Genomic DNA, 21,180 nt, shown 5'->3' with positions numbered 1-21,180 from the left:
TTGTTTAACCAAAGATAGCCAAGCAATTAAAAAGGAAGTCTGCCACATGAGGAAGTAAACCACTGTGAGCTAGAATCAATAACAACAAGATTTAGTTCAACATTTAAAAAGCAATCGATGTGATTCACTATAGATGAAAGAAGAAAATGTAAGATCTATAAGATCATCTCATCAAAAGTAGCAAAAAGCTTTTGATTAAAATTACAGATATTTTTGAAGAACATGAAAACAGTGAAGGGAGGCATGCTTTACTAGATAATAAAATTTATTATGAAATATGATAATTGAGACATGGAGGTATATGTTGTAAGAGTTTTATAGTTTAGCTTTTACATTTAAGAATATAGTCCATTTTGAGTTAATTTTGTGTATGAGGTGTGAAAAAGGGCTTCCCTGGTGGTTCAACTGGTAAAGAATCCACCTGCAATGTGGGAGACCTGGGTTTGATCCCTGGGAAAAAAAAGTTCAAATTCATTCTCTTGCTTATATTCAGTTTTCCTAGTACCATTTGTTAGGAAGATCTTTTCTGCACTGAATTGTCTTGACATTTTGTCAAAATTCAATTGCGTGTAAATGTAAGAGATTTCTCCTGAGATTGCAGCTCTTCCAATGATCTATATGTCTATCCTTACTCCTGCATCATACTATCTTGATTATTGTCATTTTCCACTAAGTTTTGAAATTGCAACATATGAATCTTCTTTCAAGATTGTTTTTGTTAGTCTGGATTCCTTAAATTTCCACATGTAGATTAAGATCAGCTTGTCAGTTTCTGCAAAGAAGCTAGCTGAGATTTTGGCAGGAATTACATTGAATATATAGATCAGTTTGGGTAGTCTTGCTATCTTAACAGTATTAAGTTTATTGAGCCACAACTATTGAGCATGTACTCTGGAGGTCAGGAGACACAATACTGAGCACATGCATCCTACAGCCCATGCCTCCCAACAGGAGAGGCCACCGCAATGAGCCACCTAGGCACGGCAACTAGAGAGTAGCTCCTACTCACTGCAACTAGATAAAAGCCCTTGCAACAAACAAGACCCAGCACAGCCAAAAATAAATAAACAAAATTATTTTTGAAGTCATTCAACTTCATTAGGATCAGTAGGATGTAAACTAAAAGCACAACGAGGGGCTTCCCTGGTGGCTCAGAGGTGAAGAATCTGCCTGCTATGCAGGAGACACGGATCGATCCCTGGTTGGGGAAGACACCACGTGCTGTAGAGTGGCTAAGCCCATGTGCCACAACTACTGAGCCTGTGCTCTAGAGCAGGAGGAACTGTAAGTACTGAGTCCACATGCTGCAACTACTGAAGCCCAGCTCTGCATCAAGAGAAGCCACTGCAATGAGAAGCCACACACAGCAACTGGAGAACAGCCTCCACTCTGCAACTAGAGAAAGGTCACGTGCAAGAGATTTTATTGGGAAAGGGCACCCAGGAGGAGAGCAGTAGGGTAAGAGAACTCAGGAGAACTGCTCTGAGTACGGTTTTATGGTGATGGGATTAGTTTCCGGGTGGTCTTTGGCCAATCATTCTAACTCAGAGTCTTTCCTGGTGGTGCACGCATCACTCAGCCAAGATGAATGCTAGCGAGAGGGATTCTGGGAAGTGGACGGACACACGGTGTCTCATTTCGACCTTTGCCGAACTCTTCCGGTTGGTGGTGGCTTATTAGTTCCACATTCCTTATCAGGATCTCCTGTCATAAAACAACTCATGCAAATGGTTACTATGGTGACTGGCCAGGGCGGGCGGTTTCAATCAGTGTGCTTCCCCTAACACATGCAGCAATGAAGACCCAACACAGCCGCACCCCCCCCAAATTGTTTTTTAATTCATAATAAAATAGTGTAAAATGTGTCAGTTTCAAGGATCTTCATTAATATGGACCTTGAACAAGACATAATTCTTGGAGGTGATTGTTAAATCAATGATGCTCACCCGAATGTTGCATAGAAGACAAAGTGACTTGGGCCAAGGTCTCTACATCTCTGGTCTCAGTGATAATATATCCCCACTTGAGAAATCTTTGTTAGAGCCTGATTTAAATAAACATTTTTACAAGTCAAATTTATATACAACATGAACAGTAGAAAATTCAACCATGGTTTGTTTGTTTGTTGTTGTTTTTTTTTTTTTTTACAAAATCACGTCTCTTAGCTTTATTCTAACCAAAAAAAAAAAAAAAAAAAGGAGATTGTGCCCTCATTGGTAAAGAATACTATTATACATTCAGAAAATTCCAAAGAAAAGTTATCAAACACCAGACTGAGCACTAAGCCCTATGACCTTTAGTTAGCATCTTACATTACTTTGCCGACTAAGGTCCGTCTAGTCAAGGCTATGGTTTTTCCAGTAGTCATGTATGGATGTGAAAGTTGGACTGTGAAGAAGGCTGAGCACCGAAGAATTGATGCTTTCGAACTGTGGTGTTGGAGAAGACTCTTGAGAGTCCCTTGGACTGCAAGGAGATCTAACCAGTCCATTCTGAAGGAGATCAGCCCTGGGATTTCTTTGGAAGGAATGATGCTGAAGCTGAAGCTCCAGTACTTTGGCCACCTCATGTGAAGAGTTGACTCACTGGAAAAGACTCTGATGCTGGGAGGGATTGAGGGCAGGAGAAAGGGACGACAGAGGATGAGATGGCTGGATGGCATCACTGACTCGATGGCCATGAGTCTGAGTGAACTCCGGGAGATGGTGATGGACAGGGAGGCCTGGCGTGCCGCGATTCACGGGGTCGCAAAGAGTCGGACATGACTGAGCGACTGAACTGAACTGAAGATAGCTAAGAATAAAATAAAATTACATAAGAATTCATAGTTACATTAGAAATAGTAGTTTCATTAATATGTATCAATAACTAATTATATATTAAGTATATGAAGATATAATAAATAGTATAATATCTATAAATTGTATAATTATTCCATTGATTAGAACATATATACATTTTTGTCTAGCCTTGACTAGATGGGAATTCTAGGTCACAGATTGGTATAGGAGGAAAAATTTATAAAGAGAAGATAAAAATCTCAAGGGCATGAGAAATGTTTTACTTATTCAGGTCCTGGGCTGATAATTTCTCTTGAAGATAAGATAAAGAAAGATACAGAGTACTTATAACTCCCAAATCCTTGTTAGTTGACCAGTCAGTCTGGAACAAAAACTGGAGTTCCAAGTGAGATTCAATTTGACTTGTTTCATCTTTTGTTAATCATAGCTTATAGATACTTTTCCAGGGTTTCCTGACACTGGAAATTAAGAAAAAAGAGCTCTCTGAGAAGGCAGATTATTTTACCACAGAGACTGTCTTCATCTACAGGATTGGAACCCTCAGGCCCAAGGCCTGTGATAATGCCATCATATGCAAAATATATTTTAGAAATCCTCAGGAAGTCATTTATTATGTCTATTGTAGGGAACAGTGCTAGTTCATAAAGTAGGCTTTTTAATATTTACTTAAGTCACTGAAAAAAAGCACTTCCATCTCTTTCTTCCCATAGCTGCTTGTATTAACGGTGGCTCTGGCAATGTCTAACCAACGCACAGTGCAAAGCTATGTTTCTTCCCCATGATGCTGAGGCAGAGTAGGTATGGCAAGAGGGAATAGGAAAGCAATGGTGATGGAGATGGAGACTGCATGTAGATGGCAAGAGAACAGAATGGGGGAGGAGCAGAGCAGAGACCATGCCGGCAATGACTGCAGGAGACTGTGATGACGCAATCAGGATGCACAGACAGGAAGTGGGTGGGGGTAGCGCTGAGACTGGGTTATCAGAGTTAAGTTGGGGGATGGAGGAGACAGACATAGATAAGGGTGGCTACTCTCAGAATAAGGGTAGTACGGGGGTGGGGGGGGGAGGGTGTATGGGAATGATGGGGATGGCAGCGGAGATAGGTTAGAATGTTTTCTTGGGTGAATGGGGATGGAAAATGGGAGGAGATGTGGGTCACAGGAGAATGAAATGAAAATCAGAATGGAATGAGAACTGAGCATGTTGCCATGGGCATGAGGGAAAGATTCGCTTCTTCCTTCATTCTCAGATATTTACTGGGCAACTTCTATGTGAGACAGTGATACTGAGTGTTGGCAATACAGGGTGAATAAGACCAAGTCTCTCCCCTCGTGTGATGTATATTTTAATGACAAAGACAGACAATGAACATATTTATTCTGTAATATTATTATGACAAATGCTACCAATAGGGTTCCCCAGGTGACTTAGTGATAAAGACTCTGCCTGCCAACGCAGAGGGCACAGATTTGATCCCTGAGTCTCGAAGAGCCCCTGGAGGAGGAAATAGCAACCCACTCCAGTATTCTTGCCTGGAGAATCCCTCGGACAGAGGAGCCTGGTGGGCTGTAATCCATGGGGTCACAAAGTGTTGGACATGACTGAACGACTGAGCATGTGCTGACAAATGAAAGTAAAGCAGGGGTCTTCCCTGGTAGTCCAGTGACCAAGACACCATGCTCCTTATGCAGGGGGTCCGGGTTCAATCCCTGATCAGGAAACTAAATCCCACATGCTGCAACTAAAACTTTCTCATGCCACAGTGGTGCAACTAGGAAACAGCACGGCCAAATAAATATTAAAAAAATAATAATAAAGCAGGATAAAAGTATAGACAGTGATGGTATCACCATTCTAGAAGACTGGACAGGAAAGATTTCTCAAAGAGCAGACACTGGAGCAGAGTAAAGGGAAAGAGGAAGCAGTGAAAATAGCTCAGAAGAGTTTCTGTCTAAAGCCAACCTCCCTGTTCAGGGAGTAGGTCCTTTCGTCTCTCAATCTCTCAAGAGTTTTGCTCTTATAAGATTTCTTCCCTCTTGTTTCATCAGTCTTTCCTCTCTGCTGGATCAGTCCCATAAATATACAGAAACAATCTATCTGCTGTTATTTATCCCATATTTAAAAACACACAAAAACACTCTCATGATCTTAATTAACCCTCTAGCAGGCATCCACTTTACTGTACCCTTTCTATAGCAAAAAAGTTTTTAACAACTTGTCTAACTCCAACCCCTCTCTCTCCTTTTTCTCTTAGATGTAATCCCACAAGCTTTTGCCACACCATTTCCTGAACTGTTCTTGTCTGCATCATCAATGATCTTCCTGTTATCAAATCTCATGGTCAGTTCTCAGCCTTCAGCTTACTTAACCTTTGACATAGTTGACCACTTCCTCCTCCAGTAAACCCCTTTGCCACTAGGCTTTTGGGGTGCTATATTTTCCTGTTTTTCCTCCTGACTTTTCTCTCCTGAGGCTCATCTCTGCAACCTTTTAATGCTGAAAGCTCCTGGGCCTCTTCAACTTTTTATGAAACTTACACCCTCAGTGCTCTCATTCAGTTTTGTGGCTTTAAATTTCGCCTCTCCACTGATGACTCATGAATTTACAGCTCCAACTCAGATCAGTCCCCTGAACCAGATTCATATACCTAACTGGATTTCTAATAGCCGTTTCCAGTGACATATCCAAAACTGAACTCCTTCTCTTCCCATCCAAACCCATTATTCCCAGTCTCCCCCCATTCAGTTAATGGAATTCATTTTCTCTAGCTACTCAGGCAAAAATAAATAAACAAATAACAAAACTGGAAAGTTATCCTTGAATCCTTTATCTTCCCACATTTCCAAATTCAACAAGTCCTATTGTATTTCCCTTCAAAGTATGCCCAGAATCTCATCAATTTCTTTTTTTTTTTTAATATATCCACTTGTTTTTAAAAAAGATTATTTTCCCATATAGGCCATTACAGAGTGTTGGGTAGAGTTCCCTGTGCAATACAGAAAGTTCTTATTAGTTATCTATTTTATGGTGCTAGTGATAAAGAACCTGCCTGCCAATGCAGGAGACATAAGAGATTCGGGTTCCATCCCTGGGCCAGGAAGATCCCCTGAAGAAGGAAATGGCAACCCACTCCAGTATTGCCTGGAAAATCCCATGAACAGAGGAGCCTGGTGGGATACAGTCACAAAGAGTCTGACATGACTAAAGCAACTTAGCGCAATGTGTATGTTCAGTACCAATCTCCCTATTTACCCTCCGCCCATTCCCTAGTAACCATAAGTTTGTTTTGTACATCTGTGACTCTATTTCTGTTTTGTAAATAAGTTCATGTGTAACCCGCTACCCTTTTCTCCAGAATCTCATCAATTCTTACCACATCCATGTCACCACCCTAGTTCACGTCTCCAATATCTCTCGCCTGGCTATTTTTGTCCCAAAAAATAATACAGGAGAGGAGAAAAGACTGCCTAAGCAGGAGAGGGGAAGCTCCAGGTAGCTACACATTGTTGGAGCAGAGAATGAGAGCTAAGGCTCTCCTGAGCAGGTGCACACCTGACTCTGGGAACCAGAAGATAAAGTCTGAAAGGCCAGCCTGAGCCAATGAGAAATCACTAAAACCTCATCAGACTGACTTCGGTATGAAAAGCGGACTGAACAAGTAGAGACTGGGGAGACCAGTGCAGAGGCTATTGCAAGCCAGAGATAATGGCAACTTGGATGAGGGTGGAGCCAGGAAACAAAGAGAAATGAATAAGTCAAGATAGTCAAGAGACAGAGTCAGTAGGACCTGGTAGATTGCAGAGGATGTTAGGTGGGGGATGTGAGAGAGAAGGTTTTGAGCTTGGGGATTGAATGGATGATGGCACCTCTCCCTGAGACAGAAGATGCTGGAGAAGGAATGTTTTGTCAGACAGCTGAGAACTCTAGTTCAGATTTAGCGAATTTAGGCGCCTCAAAGAGTACACAAAGGGATGCACAGATCTCCAAGTCAGAAGCTGTGGCTGAGCTAAGGAAAGCTGTTCATTTAATTTATTTATTTAGCCACAGCGCATGGCCTGTGGGGACCAGCGATTGAACTTTGCCTTGGCAGTGAGCCGCAGAGTCTTAACCACTGGACCACGTAGGAATTCCCAGGAAAGCTGTTTAGAAGTAATCTGAGTGCAGATGGTAACCAAAGCCACACAAGTGCAGGAACTGTCCCAGGAGAGGTACGCAGAGAGACAGAGGAGACCAGCTCAGGACTCGGGAACACAAACGCTCTGAGAGGGAGAACCATGAGGATGTCCGAAAGGAACAGGTTTAGGAAGCAGAAGGGAACCCCGGAGAGCAGCTGTCACTGAGGCCACAGGAGAGATTTTCAAGGCTAGAGGTGACATCTGCTGAGAGGGTCACAGCTGAGAGGAAAAGACATCCATCAGATTTCTCAATGTGAAGGTCACTGGCGGCCTTGGCAGGAGCACTGGATGGTATCTGAAGACACACAGGGTTGAAGAGCTAGAGGTGAGAAAGAGAGAATTAACACATTTAAAAGGTGAGGGTTAACCACTGAACTGCCAGTGGTTAAGACTCTGAGCTTCCACTGCAAGGGGCAAGCTGGGGGGCCAGAAAAAAAGATGACGGTTCCCATCCCTCCTATCTATACGTGACACAAACTAATTTTTGATTTCCAAAATAATGTAAAATTTGCATGTGTGATAAAATTCAAGTAAGCCTTTTCTAAATTATCTTAAGCATGACAACATTAATTTATTACCACTTTTCACTGAAATGACCTTTCCTATTCTTATTGCACTTGTTCCTCTTGGCTGGCTCTTGACATGCGTCCCTGGTTTGTCTGTTAGGTAACCCATCAGGGTCTGGAGACACACAAGAGGGGAGAACCCGGGGCAAGATGCATGAAGAAGGGAGATTTGGTCTTTTTTACTTATTCATTTATTTTTAATGAGGAAGGTTTTTGCAAGTTTATAGGCTACAGATAGACACTCAAAGACTTGGAGGGTAAAAATGCAAGTAATAAGGACTAATCAATAAAACAACAGGGTGGAAGATGGAGGTGTCCAGAGCACAGGGAGGACAGCTGAGGGTGTGGAGTAACCTCCCGTGTGCTACAGAGACAGAGGTGCCCCCTCTGAATGCAGTGGCCGCAGCTGTGTGGGACAGTGGGGCACAAGGTCTGAAGGAAGAGACAGGCGTTGACTGTAGGCGAGGCAGGCGCTAAGGATGGACAAGAGGGAAAAGAGAAAGGGGGAAGCTGGCGCCTTTGCATTGAAGCTGAGGCCCCTAATTCAAGCAGCCGGGGGTGAAATTAGATACAGCCTTTCTTTCAGCACCTTCAAAACAAGACTAAGTAGAGGAGGGACCACCAACTTGGGGGGATCCTGCTGAGCCTCATCTGGCCAAGTTCCCTCCCAGAAAGTTCCCACCCCTGCTCAGGCCCTCACCCCACGCTGCTAAGATGCCCCCATCCACCAGTCACCCGGAAGGATGGGAGAACTGGAATGTTGAAACAACTCCTACCCAGGCCTGTCTCAGCCGCTGAACTTCCGGCACCAGCCTGTGGTGGCTCTGGCTTCCTGTACGAGTATTTGGAAAGGTGTAAATCTCTGCTGAAGGTGGGGGCTGACCCCTGGGAGCAGGTGGCAGGGGAAGGCACAGGGCAGAGGGTATGCGGGTGTGCAGAAGGCACAGGGCAGACATAAGGGCCGAGGTGGCAACCGTGTTGGAAAGAAGGGTGGGCCAGGGGACACTCCTTTTATTCAGATTAAGTGTTTCCTGGATGGCCTGGGTGAGAATGAGGAAGTATATGGAGTGCCCAAAGCCCTCCACAAGGCTCCCTTTGGTGCCACCCTGAAGAGAACAATTTCCAGAATCCTGGGTTCTGGCCCTAGAGAAACACACTGGCAGAGCAGGGGTTAATGCCTCCTGGTCTGCCCTCCTGGGAGGCCAGAATGTTCCACTCCAGACTGAGGCAGGCAGCTTGGGGGAAAACTGCCTATCACCCAATGAATCAGCCATCACATTGAATCCAGCACCTTCAAAGCCTGAGATTAAGGCCAAGGCTGGGGCTGCAGAGAGTAGGGAGGAGGGAGGGGGAAGCAGGTTGCTAAAAGAGAAGCCTAGTTCTCTCTGTCTGAGTAACAGGAAGGATGACACTGATGACTGGGGTGGATTGGTGATGTGCTTGGCACTCGCTGGAATGAGAAGCTAAGGGGAGGGCTTGGCCTGTCCTTCTGTGTCCCCATGGGGATGAGAGATCACTGCTTCGCAAGGCCAAGCCCCCAGGGTCTCAGGCTGCACTTCCAGGGTGCACAGACAGCCCCCTCTTCTGCTCTCCCCACCTCACTGCCCTCCTCCACCCATGACCTCCTCCCAGATCTCCAGCCCCACTTCCCAGTGAGGTCAGGTTGGTGCTGAGTCATTTACAGGGCTCTGCCCTGCTCAGTGCACCCAACTCCAATCTCTGTCAGAGCTGGTGGCCCCTTCCCAGTCATGTGGAAATCAACTCCCCTGGAGGCTAGGCAGCCTCCCTCAGGTACAAAGGGCTAGCCTATCCCACTTGCCTGAAACGAGAGCCAGTTCTGTGGTACCGTCATGCTCCGATGCTCCCCTGAGAACTAGGCTGAGGACAGTCTCCAGATAACACTCCCGAATTCTTGTTCAACTTTATTCCTCTTGTCCTGTCTGGTTCCCCTCACTCATCTTCTCCCAAGAGCACTCCTTAAATGAATATAATAAACAAATAAGTAATCTCTTAATCAAGATTAATTCATTAATCTTAATTAAATTAATTAATGTCTTAATTAATTTAAATTAAGATTTAAAATAAATCTCTGAAATAAGAATCTTAAGTAAGAACCTCTAAAGCTTCCCTGGTGGAACCAGTAGTTAAGAATCTGCCTTGCAAAGCAAGGAACACCTCTTCAATCACCGGTCTCAGAAGATCCCATAGGCCTCGGGGCCACAGCTATTGAGCCTATGCTCGGAAACCTGCAAGCCGCGCCAACTACTAAAGCCACGTGCAGCAAGAACTGAGGCCCACGCACCCAGGGGCCGATCTCCACCACAAGAGAAGCCACTGCAATGATAAGCCTACAGCCCGCAACTAGGGAGTAGCCCCCGCTCTCTGCGACTACAGAAAGTGAACAGTGAAAGTGAAGTCGCTCAGTTGTGTCCGGCTCTGTGCGACCCTGTGGACTGTAGCCCACCAGGCTCCTCCCCCCATGGGATTCTCCAGGCAAGAATACTGGAGTGGGTTGCCATTTTCTTCTCCAGGGGACCTTCCCAAACCAGGGACCGAACCCAGGTCTCCTACATTGCAGGCAGACGCTTTAACCTCTGAGCCACCAGGGAAGCCCATGGTTCTGAGAGACTACAGAAAGCCCACGCGTAGCAACAAAGACCCAGCAAAAAAATAGTAATAAAAAATATTTTTTAAAAATCTCCATTGCAGACTCTGTTCTAGGGACCCCACCCTATGAAAGCCTCGTTATTCATAATTAGCATTAGCCACAATTAAAGCCTCATTATTCATAATTAGCATCAGCCACAATTTATTGCCTCTAAAAATTCAGCTTTACCCAGTACCTGAGTGAGTGAAAGTCGATCAGTTGGGTCCAACTCTTTTGTGGCCCCATGGACTATAGGCCAGAATACTGGAGTGGGTAGCCTTTCCCTTCTCCAGGGAATCCAACCCAGGTCTCCCACATTGCAAGCAGATTCTTTAACAGCTGAGCCACAGGGAAGCCCAAGAATACTGGAGTGGGTAGTCTATCCCATCTCCAGCGGATCTTCCCAACCCAGGAATTGAACCAGGGTCTCCTGCATTGCAGATGGATTCTTTACCAACTGAGCTATCAGGGAAGCCCACCCAGTACCTAGTACCTTGTAATGCATTCCTTTCTTTTTAAACTGAGTATTAGATTCTGTGGTTGGCACAAAGCACTTTGACCAATACAATGATTCACACCAAAAATAGATGCGGCAATAAACACTCAAGGGAGTGGGAGTCTGGCATCCTTGGGGGTGAGAATATGGTGAGGACTATTCATTTCTTGATTTTATTTTTTTAATAATATAATGAGAACCCATGAGTTTGGTACTCATCCCAAGAGCTAAACTATTATCAGTAACTTAGGTTACCATGTACTCCTCTCCCATCCAATACTCATGCCTTCCCCAAGAGGTCACAATTATCTGAGGGTTTTATCACATATGTTGATGTCTAAATAAGATATTGTTTTGTTTTATTTACTTTCGATCTTAGTGAAAAGAGTAGTCTTTTGACACTTGCTTTTCCACTCAAAATTATAATTATGAAGATTAGCAATGTTGTGGCACAGAAAGGAATATCATTTTCATTTTTACTGCTGTGTAGTATTCCATGTGTGAATACACCGAAATTATACATTCTGTGGTCAGTGAGCGTATGAATTGTTCCTTTTTCCCTTCTCTCTTACAGACAGTGTTACTGGCAACTAGTTTGTTCTCTGGGTCTGTGAGTCTGCTTCTTTCCTGTTGTATTCACTAGATTGTTGTGTTTTTTAGATCCCACCTTTAAGTGGTATCATACAACATTTGCCCTTCTCTGTCTGACTTATTTCACTTGGCATAATGCCTTCCAAGTCCATCCATGTTGCTGCAAAAGGCAAAATTTCATTCTTTATGGCTGAGATGTGGTATATATACCACATCTATAAAGTTCTATTTTCTTTACCCATTTATGTGTTGATAGATACTTATGTTGCTTCCACATCTTTGCAATAAATAACGCTGCTATGAATATTGGGATGTATGTATCTTTTTAAATTAGTGTTGTTTTGGCGGGGGGGATATATACCAAGGAGAAGAATTCCTGGTTCATGTGGTAGTTCCATTTTTAGTTGTTTGAGAAGCCTTCATCTTCATACTGTGTTCCATAGTGACTGTACCAATTTACATTCTCATTAACAGTGTACAAGGATTCTCTTTTTCTCCAAATCTTCGCCAACATTTTTTATTTATGTTCTTTTTTGATGATAGACATTCTGATAGATTTGAGATGATATCTCATTGTGGTTTTGATTTGCATTTCCCTGATTGATTAGCGATATTGAGCGCCTTTTCATGGGCTTGTTGGCCATCTGCATTTCCTCTTTCCAAAAATGTCTATTCAGGTCTTCTGTCCACATTTAAATTGGGTTGTTTGATTTTTGGTTTTGATGTCAGATTGTATGAGCTGTTTACATATGTTGAATATTAATCCCTTGTCGACCAAATCATTTGCAAATATTTTCTCCTATTCAGTAGGTCGTCTTCATTTTGTCAGTGGTTTCTTTTGCTTTTGTTTCATTAGGTCGCATTTGTTTATTTTTGCTTTTATTTCCTTTACTCTAGGAGGTGAATCAAAAAAAATCCTTGCTGCAATTTACATCAGAGAGTGCCCTGCCTATGTTTTCCTCTAGGAGTTTTATAGTATGCGGTGTTACAGTTAGATGTTTAATCTATTTTGAGTGTATTTTGGTATATGGTGTTAGAGAATGTTCTGATTTCATTGTTTTATATGTAGCTGTCCAGTTTTCCTAGCACCACTTATTGAATAGACTGTCTTTTCTCCATTGCATATTCTTGCCTCCTTTGTTGTAGATTACTTGACCATTAGAGCGTGAGTTTATTTCTAGGCTATCTATCCTGTTCTGCTTATCTATTGTGTCTGTTTTTGTGCCAGTACCATAACAGTTCTTGACTTGTAAACAATATAAAATTCTTTCTAAAGATACCTAGTTAACATACTTTCTCTTAAAACTACAGTAACTATCAACCTATTTTCATATTAAATTATTTGAGAGTTCTTTGTCAGTGTTTTTGTATACAATCAACAGCTTTCAAATCATCATCAATTACTACAGCACTTTACTCATGAAAAATTACATATATATTTATACTTCAACTGACTGGTGGAATTTCAACATATAAAGCAAGAGAAGTACATTTTCACTGAATTGCATCTTAAATAACGCATTTGAAATTGAATATTCAGACATTAATAATCAATCCAAGTAATGTGGCTACTATAGTTATGTTGACAAGATGTGATAGAAATATACACAGTGGGTCATACACAAGTTCAAGGATGTCAGAAATGATATTGAAGTAGGTTGAAGATGACTGTTTTGGGGTAGTGGCATTTGGGGCAATTAAAAAAAACTTTTTTAGTACTTTCTGCATTAATTTTTATGACGAACGTATGTCTTTTAATGATTGTTTATTTAAGAGTCTTTCCACAGTCATGATATCACGAATTATTCACTCTTAACCACAAAGACTATTCTCATGTCACACTGCAATGTCAACAAAATATAGCATAAGACTAAAGCTGCACTTGGCGTAAAGATCTGACTCAGTAACATCTCTCTTAAGAGCAGGCAGTTACATGACTTTTTTCATCTTATTGGCATATGATTTAGACAGAGTGATGAGTACAATATCAATTTTAAATACATATATCCCATATAATCTCCACTCGGATCAAGAATAGAAGAAGTCCAGCCTTGCAGAAGGCTCTCTCACGGCTTCTGAAAGTCAGTGCCACTTCCGCGGGTGGCCTCTACCTGGCCTCTCCCACTGCGCTGGTTAGTTGTGCCAGTTCTTAACTTCCTGTAATTGGGATAATACAGCATAGCCTCTAGCGTCTGACTTCTTTTGGCCAACATTATGTGATCTTCCCTGGTGGCTCAGAGGTTAAAGCGTCTGCCTGCAATGCGGGAGACCTGGGTTTGATCCCTGGGTCAGGAAGATCCCCTGGAGAAGGAAATGGCAACCCACTGCAGTACTCTTGCCTAGAGAATCCCATGGACGGAGGAGCCTGGTGGGCTACAGTCCACAGGGTTGCAAAGAGTCGGACACGACTGGGCGACTTCACTTCACTCCACTTCACGCGTGAGGCTCACCGCTGTGCTTATACTGCCCATGCATCGTTCCTTCTTTGTTGCTGTGTAATATTTCATTGTATGGACACGTCACAATGTATTCCCTCCTTCTGCTGCTGCTGGACTTCCGAGTTGTTTCCAGAGCGGGTTATCATAAAGACAGCTGCTGTGAACACATTCATCCGTGCCTTCTGGTGGACAAAAGCACTTGTTTCCATTGGGCACATGTTCAGGAGGAGAATTGCGGGTCAGGGGTATATGTATGCTTAGTTTTAGGAAATGTTGTGGGAGATTTCTAAAGTCGTTGTACCAGTTAACACTTGCACCAATGATGTAAGATGGTCCTGGCTTTTCCTCATCCTTGACATTACAATATATGGTTTTGGGCCTTCCCTGGCAGTCCAGTGGTTACGAATCGGCATTCCCAATGCAGGGGGCATGGCATTCAACCCCTGGCTGGGGAATGAAAATCCCGAATGCTGCAGAGCAAAAAAAAGCCTCGCTGAGTCAATAAAAGTTAAATTTTCCATAAAAGTATATATGATTTTGAAAAGACTGAAAAATAAGTTTATCATTTTTAAATTGAGGGATATATGTGTATAAAAAGTAAAAGATATCTGATTGCTTGTATATTTGATCTTTTAAAAAAATGTATTAGAGAATAGTTGATTTACAATATTATATTAGTTTTTATCTTAATAAAATAAAAATAATACCTCTAAATTCTGTCTTATGGTAATGATAACCTTATATGCGAGATGGCAAAAGAGACATAGATGTATAGAACAGTCTTTAGGACTCTGTGGGAGAGGGCGAGGGTGGGATGATTTGGGAGAATGGCATTGAAACATGTATGTTATCGTATGTGAAACGAGTCACCAGTCCAGGTTCGATGCATGACACAGGGTGCTCGGGGCTGGTGCACTGGGATGACCCTGAGGGATGGGATGGGGAGAGAGGTGGGAGGGAGATTAAGGAGGGGAAACACATGTACACCTGTGGAGAATTCATGTCAATGTATGGCAAAACCACTATAATATTATAAAGTAATTAGCCTCCAATTAAAATGAATAAATTTATATTTTAAAAAATAAAGAGTTAAAACATTCAATTAAAATTTTGAACTAAATTTTTTAAAATTATTTCTTTTGAGGGGAAAAAAAGACTGATAATACCAAGAATTGAAAAACACACCAAGTTTTTGTGACAGTAGATGTTGGCAGTGGTTGCTGCTGCTGCTGCTGCGTCGCTTCAGTCGTATCTGACTCTGTGCGACCCCATAGACGGCAGCCCACAAGGCTCCCCCGTCCCTGGGATTCTCCAGGCAAGAATACTGGAGTGGGTTGCCATTTCCTTCTCCAATGCATGAGAGTGAAAAGTGAAAGTGAAGTCGCTCAGTCATGTCCGACCCTTAGTGACCTCATGGACCGCAGCCTTCCAGGCTCCTCCGTCCATGGGATTTTCCAGACAAGAGTACTGGAGTGAGGTGCCATTGCCTTCTCCTTGGCAGTGGTATACTGGTAACTGTTTAACAACTGGCTCACTAGGAAAGAAAGCATGATTTGTAGAAGTTGCCAGTTTCTGTGGGATAAATACTTTTACCATGGCTGACTCTCACACATTGTTGGTAGGAGTGTAAATTGCTACAACCGCTTTATAAAACCATTTGATGATATCTGTTAAAGTTGAATGTATGCAAATGCAGGGAAATAGCAATCCCCAACCCTAGGTACGTGTACCAAAATATTTATATTTTCAGGTCATCAAAAACTGAAAAACTAGAATGAATAAATAGTTGTGTATTCATGCAATGGAATACTCTACAGCGATAAGAACGAATAAGCTGCTATTACACGTCGCAACATGAATGAATCTCACACATACAAAAGCATATATACTGTCTAACTCTAACTATAAAAAGTTCAGAAACAAGCAAGACTGCTGTGGGGGGTCAGAAGTCAGGGTAGCGGCTGCTTTGGGAAGGACAGAGAAGGTAGTGATCAGGAGCGTCTTTCCTGGATGGTTACTGTATGGACTGAACGTTTGTGTTCCCTCAATTTATGCTCAAGTTCAGTTCAGTGTTTATGTGTTAAAATTTATGCGTTGAAACCCTAACCCCTAATATAATGATATTGTTACCGAGTCCAAGCTCATACTGCTCATCACATGACAGGTGTCCCAAAGACCCATCTTACCTGAGTTAGAATTCAGGCTTCTTTTATACTGAAAGGGTAGGGGATGTGGCTGGTTGTTGCAAACTTCTTGGTGCTGACCAGATCCCAGGGGGAATGTGATATCCTTTGGTCTTGTAGCTGTCTACTCTAGGTCTTGTCACCATATTCCTATAAATCTCCAAAAGAGAAAAATTATCTCTATATGAGTGAAAATTGTGATATCTTTACTAGTCAAGCCTGGGAGTCAGAGCCCTGGAAAGGAGCTAGGATGTGTGTTTCAGGCTGTAGGTGGCATTCCTTTCCAGGGTGCAGAGCCAGCAGGAGTGAGCACAGGAAACAGAACACAAAGGTTAGAGCTAAAGCAATAGCTCCAATATGGAGTCAAGTTTGCTCTCTGTTACATTATGAGGTGGGGCTTGGGGGAGGTACGTGCGTGGGTTTAGAAGAGATCATGAGGCGAGGCCTCCATAATGGGATTCGTGTTTTATGAGAAGAAACCAAAAACTTTCTCTCTCCATCGTTCTCTCCCTTTGTCCCTCCCCACCATGTGTACACATAGCAAAAAGGTGACTTTCTGCAAGCCAGGAAGCCAGGAAGAAGGCTCTCACCAAGAACTGAATCTGCCAGCACCGTGATCTTAGACATCCCAGCCTTCAGAGATGTGAGAAATAAATGCCTGCAGTTTGAACCTCCCCATGTATGGTATTTTATTACGACCAGAACAGACTAAAAAAGTTATGTTTGCACAGATGTGTTCAAGTTATAATGGTGTATTAATGAGAAATTTCAATTAAATTTTATTAAACTAATGGATTATTTGCACACACAAAACCAAAAAACCTTCACATCTTTATCAGAATAAATCAGCTTTTTCAATGTCTCTTAATTCATAGATAAATCTTACTGCGTTCATAAATGAAACAAATTATACCTTGGCCAGTTAAACACATAAAGACAATTTTGCCAAGAGCAATTTAGGCTCATAATAGAGCAATTCATTTACATACTTAAGAGAAGCCATTCAAGCGAACAGAATATTTTCTAAATCCCCAGATACTAATTTTTAACCAACTAGCTCTAAATCCAGTTGGATCAAAGACAATTTCTCACTGGAAACAAAGAGTGTGCTACCCTCTCAGAAGGAGAAAAAGTTAAACATATATTTAAAGACAAAAATATTCACCATTAAGATGAAATCTCTAACTCATCTCCTCTTACACGCCCTTCCCCCCAAACCCTTCTATTTTCCCATCCTGACAAAAACGTCCTTTTATTTACTGTGGGTATACTATCTCTTGGTCCTTCTCCTGTTTTGCTTTGTTTTGTTTTATTAAATAATGGCACAGCACTTTTTATTTCTTGTTTCGGGTGAATCAAGGGAATCAGTGGGTTTGGAGTATTTCTCAGTTTAACTGACATCTAGAATCACCCAGGCAGACATCCAGTTCTGCTTGGAAAGTTACTGGCTGTGCCTTCTTATTTAAATCATCTTACTTAGTCCACATCAAGCCGGCAGCGGGGTGGAGGGTGGGGGTGGGGGGGAAGTTCCTATCTCCACAGGCTTTGGTTTTCTCACATTTTAAATAAGATCCTTGGGTTATTGCCATCAACTACTCCCACATCTTTCTTCTCTAACCATTTCCTGATTTCTGCATGGTGAAGTAGGCGAAGCTGCATAGCTCCCAACACACACACACACACACACACACACACACACACACACACACACACACACACAGAGTGTTTCTTATGGGCCGGTTTCCCAAACACTCTGGAAACCAACCTCTTGGTTTAAAAAAAAAAAAAAAAAAAAAGAGACCCAACTTGCCACATCCAGTCTGATATTGTGTAAATTAACAAAGTGTCCACTAGAGAGCAATATAACCCCACCTCTGATGCTGAATTCCCTAAGGGAAATTTCCTCTTCCTATTCAACCCACTCACATGCTTTCATCTGATTATTCCTTATACCAAGCACCTAAGAAGGATTAAGTGATATGAATAAGAATGTAAGTAGCACACCTATCCATCTATGCCCCTCGTCTGGCACCCTTGGCTCTAGGGCAAGACAACTCTCATAATGCAGGCATTCTTTCCCTCAAGATGCGTGCAACAGACAGCAGATGTATTATTAGTGAATTATTGACTTGACTGTGCTGTAACCCTATCAGTGCTTCGTGAAAAGTTGAAAGGTTGGGTCATCATCCGAAGAATTTGTCAACCATGGCACCTATCTCAAGACCAGGCCAGATTCTATCTAGACTTAGTCCTGCTCATCACCAAGGGCCCTTCCTCCCTTCTACCCCACCCTTCACCCCAGGACCAGCTCTTATTGTTTTCTCTCACCAAGAAAATCACAACCATTCTCTCATTAGCCCACTCAAAACACCAGATGACTAATGACTAATGCAATTGCTTTATCTTAGGAAAAGAAAAATGAGCAACTGTTTGTAATGAAAATGCTTCTGTGATTGCATCTTATGAACAAATACAATGTTGCTTCTTATTGCACATTTTAAAATAAAACCTGATATATCTAAATATAAACATTCAAGATGGTGACTGTGACGGAAAGGTGCATCTTTTTAAACCAGACTGCCTTGATCCAATCTTGGGTTTGCAAGTTACTGAACCTCTGGGCATCCGTTTCCTTAGCTGTTAAAAGAGGAAAGTAAGAGTTCTATCCCAGAGAGTTGTCATGAAAAATTTGTTCTTGTTGTTGTTTAGTTGCTAAGTTATGTCTGACTGTTTGCGACCCTATGGACCATAGCTCTCTAGGCACCTCTGTCCATGGGATTTCACAGGCAACAGTACTGGAGTCGGTTGCCATTTCCTTCTCCAGGCAATCTTCCTGACTCAAGGATCAAACCTTGGTCTCCTGAATTGCAGGCAGATACTTTACTGCTAAGCTTGCAGGGAAGTCCTCCTGGTGAACAGAAGAGTTAATCTATTTACATGGTATTCTGCAAAACGTGGGTGGTCAGGTGACCCAGACTTAGCCTATCAGAGCCATTTCTTTGGGATTTATAGGTATTTGTCTCTTTTCCTCAGAAATAACTATGCCTGCATAACATGAGGAGACCGACTGAGACCTGGGACCTGGGACCCTTTGCTGCAATGCTTGCATCTGGACAAACGTTCCTGGAGCAACAAAAATACAAAGAAACTGTTAGGCATGAGAAATACCCATGCACATGCAGTTAGGGCAAATTATGGACAACAAGATATAAAAAGGCCAGAAACCCAACTGCCACTTCTAAAGAGCTGGGAACGAAAGCCGGGGTCAGGAGCAAAAGCAGGGTACTCCACATGCCGCCTGCACTCAACAGCACCTAGGGGTGGGCAAACCACCCAAGCCACCCCTCTGGCCCAGCCCCTGACATACCCCTAACTTCACCCCATGCACGGAACCACCTTGCCCTCCCTGCTCAGGGAGCCAGCAAGGGAAACTTATTTGTTTTCGTTTCCCCTTGCTGCAGTAGAAGCCCCAGTAAAGCCCTTGCCTGAATTTCTTGTCTGGTCTCTTATTTTTTACTGAGTAAGGAAGGCCAGTACTTTGGCCGACTGATGCAAAGGGCTGACTCACTGGATAAGACTCTGATGAGGGCAGGAGATTGAGAGCAGGATCAGGGGACACCAGAGGATGAGATGGTTGGATGGTGTCACCAACTCAGTGGATGTGAGTTTGAGCAAACTGCAGCAGATAGTGAAGGACAGGGAAGCCTGGCGTGCTGCAATCCATGGGGTTGCAGAGGCGTACACGATTTAGGGACTGACCCACAAGGAAGGCCAAGAACCTGGTCGGTAACTATAAGACAGGAGCGCTTTCGGCCATGTGCTTTCCTGATGGAAGAAGCCTTTCTGAAGTAGACACCGTAACGAGGAAGGGAGAGAACATTTGAGTCACAGAATTTAAACCTACCCTTGTTCTCTCCAGGCCTGAGTCAAAAAACACCACCTACTCTGTGCCAGGCCCAATTCTAAACACTTGACAAGAGTCAGCTCAGCAATCCCAACACTCCAGAAGGGTACTGCCTGGGTACTCCACGTTAGACATAAAAAGATTCACCCAGAGTTGCAGAGGACAGGGGCTAGGATTTCAGCTTGGCAGTCGGGTTTCAGAGTTGGCCCCCACATTTAGGTCCGCGTGTGGGACCAGCCTGTGCACATGGCCTGGGGAGCAATATCCTGGCTCTGCATGCTACAGGCTAAGAGCACACCTTCCCATCAGATGAGATGACCGAATGTGTCTCCACACACAGCCAAATGTCCCTGGAGGGGAGGGACCAATTGCCCTAGTTAAGAACCAGTGCTGTCCCTTGGCTGCCCAAGAACTCATTTTGAATCGCTCTCTGAGTTACCAGATCCTGTGTTAGCCACAACTCAGAGTCACCCAATCTGTGCGTACAAACAACCCAACGTCCCTCAAACCTGGGCCACCAGCCACGTGTTACCCCCTGAGACCCTGTGCTAAGACCTCACGTCACCAACCAGTCTGTGTCTCCAAAGACTTGCTGTCACCCACGGCCTTGTCACTGAGGTCTCTGTAGCCCACTTCCTAGTGGTATTCGTGCCCTTCTGTCAACCCACCAGAGTTTCAGGGAATCAGGGCCACACAGCTCTTCACAAAGACAAGACACAAAAGACACGTGGAGTCAGGGAGACCAAAACACAAAGGCACCACACAAGGCAAGGCGGGCAGAGGAGTCCCAGAAGCAGAGAGATTCACAGAGACAGGGCCGGAGAGAGGCCTGACCCCCGGGGCCACAGCTGGTTACGCTAAATGGGTCACTGGAGACCTATCAAGGCCTTCCCCCCACCCTCACCTCTGCATTAGACTTAGGGGTGCAGAGGCGAGAGTTCCGAGGGTAAGGAGCTTAGGCCCAGCGTGACAGCTAATCGCCTGCACAAGGCCTCTGGCTAGGTCACCGAGCCCTGAGCAGCCCCCGCCTCGCACAGTCACTCCCCTGCTCCTCCCATCAAGGTACTCGGTTGACAAGGTCGCATCCCTAATGCGTCTCAGCCCAGAGGGGCAGAGGCAAGGGGTCAGCCCCTCCCCCTGCCTCCCCTCCAGCTCTGCCACCAGAACACCCGCAGGAGACTGTTCACCAGCATCCAGAGTGCTGGGGAGGGGCGGGCCTGGACAGAGAGCCTGAATTTCCTCTTGGATTGTGTTGGCAAGGACCTGGCTGAGACCACAGAAACTTCCTTTCCTGAGTTGAGAGACACAGTGGGGAGCGGAAGGTCCCTGCTGGTCTGGATCTCCCAGTCCTCAGGGCCCCTGAACATGACCACGCTG

At 43.7% G+C, this 21,180-nt stretch overlaps 1 long non-coding RNA gene across 1 annotated transcript in view; it reads right to left on the bottom strand.

Moving 5' to 3' along the window:
- Positions 1–247: 247 nt before the first annotated feature.
- LOC121817808 (uncharacterized) overlaps positions 248–21,180 on the bottom strand; it is a 29,858-nt gene continuing 8,925 nt past the window's right edge. The window contains exons 2-3 of the long non-coding RNA XR_006057856.2: positions 15,903–16,057; positions 248–9,520 (exon numbers count right to left, since the gene is read on the bottom strand). This is a non-coding gene — a long non-coding RNA (uncharacterized LOC121817808). The remainder of the gene's footprint in view (positions 9,521–15,902; positions 16,058–21,180) is intronic.

Source organism: Ovis aries, chromosome 1 (genome assembly GCF_016772045.2).
Source record: "Ovis aries strain OAR_USU_Benz2616 breed Rambouillet chromosome 1, ARS-UI_Ramb_v3.0, whole genome shotgun sequence".
Taxonomy (NCBI): Eukaryota; Metazoa; Chordata; class Mammalia; order Artiodactyla; family Bovidae; genus Ovis; species Ovis aries.
Note: the sequence above shows the minus strand (reverse complement) of the source record. Positions and strands in the feature narration are given on the sequence as shown.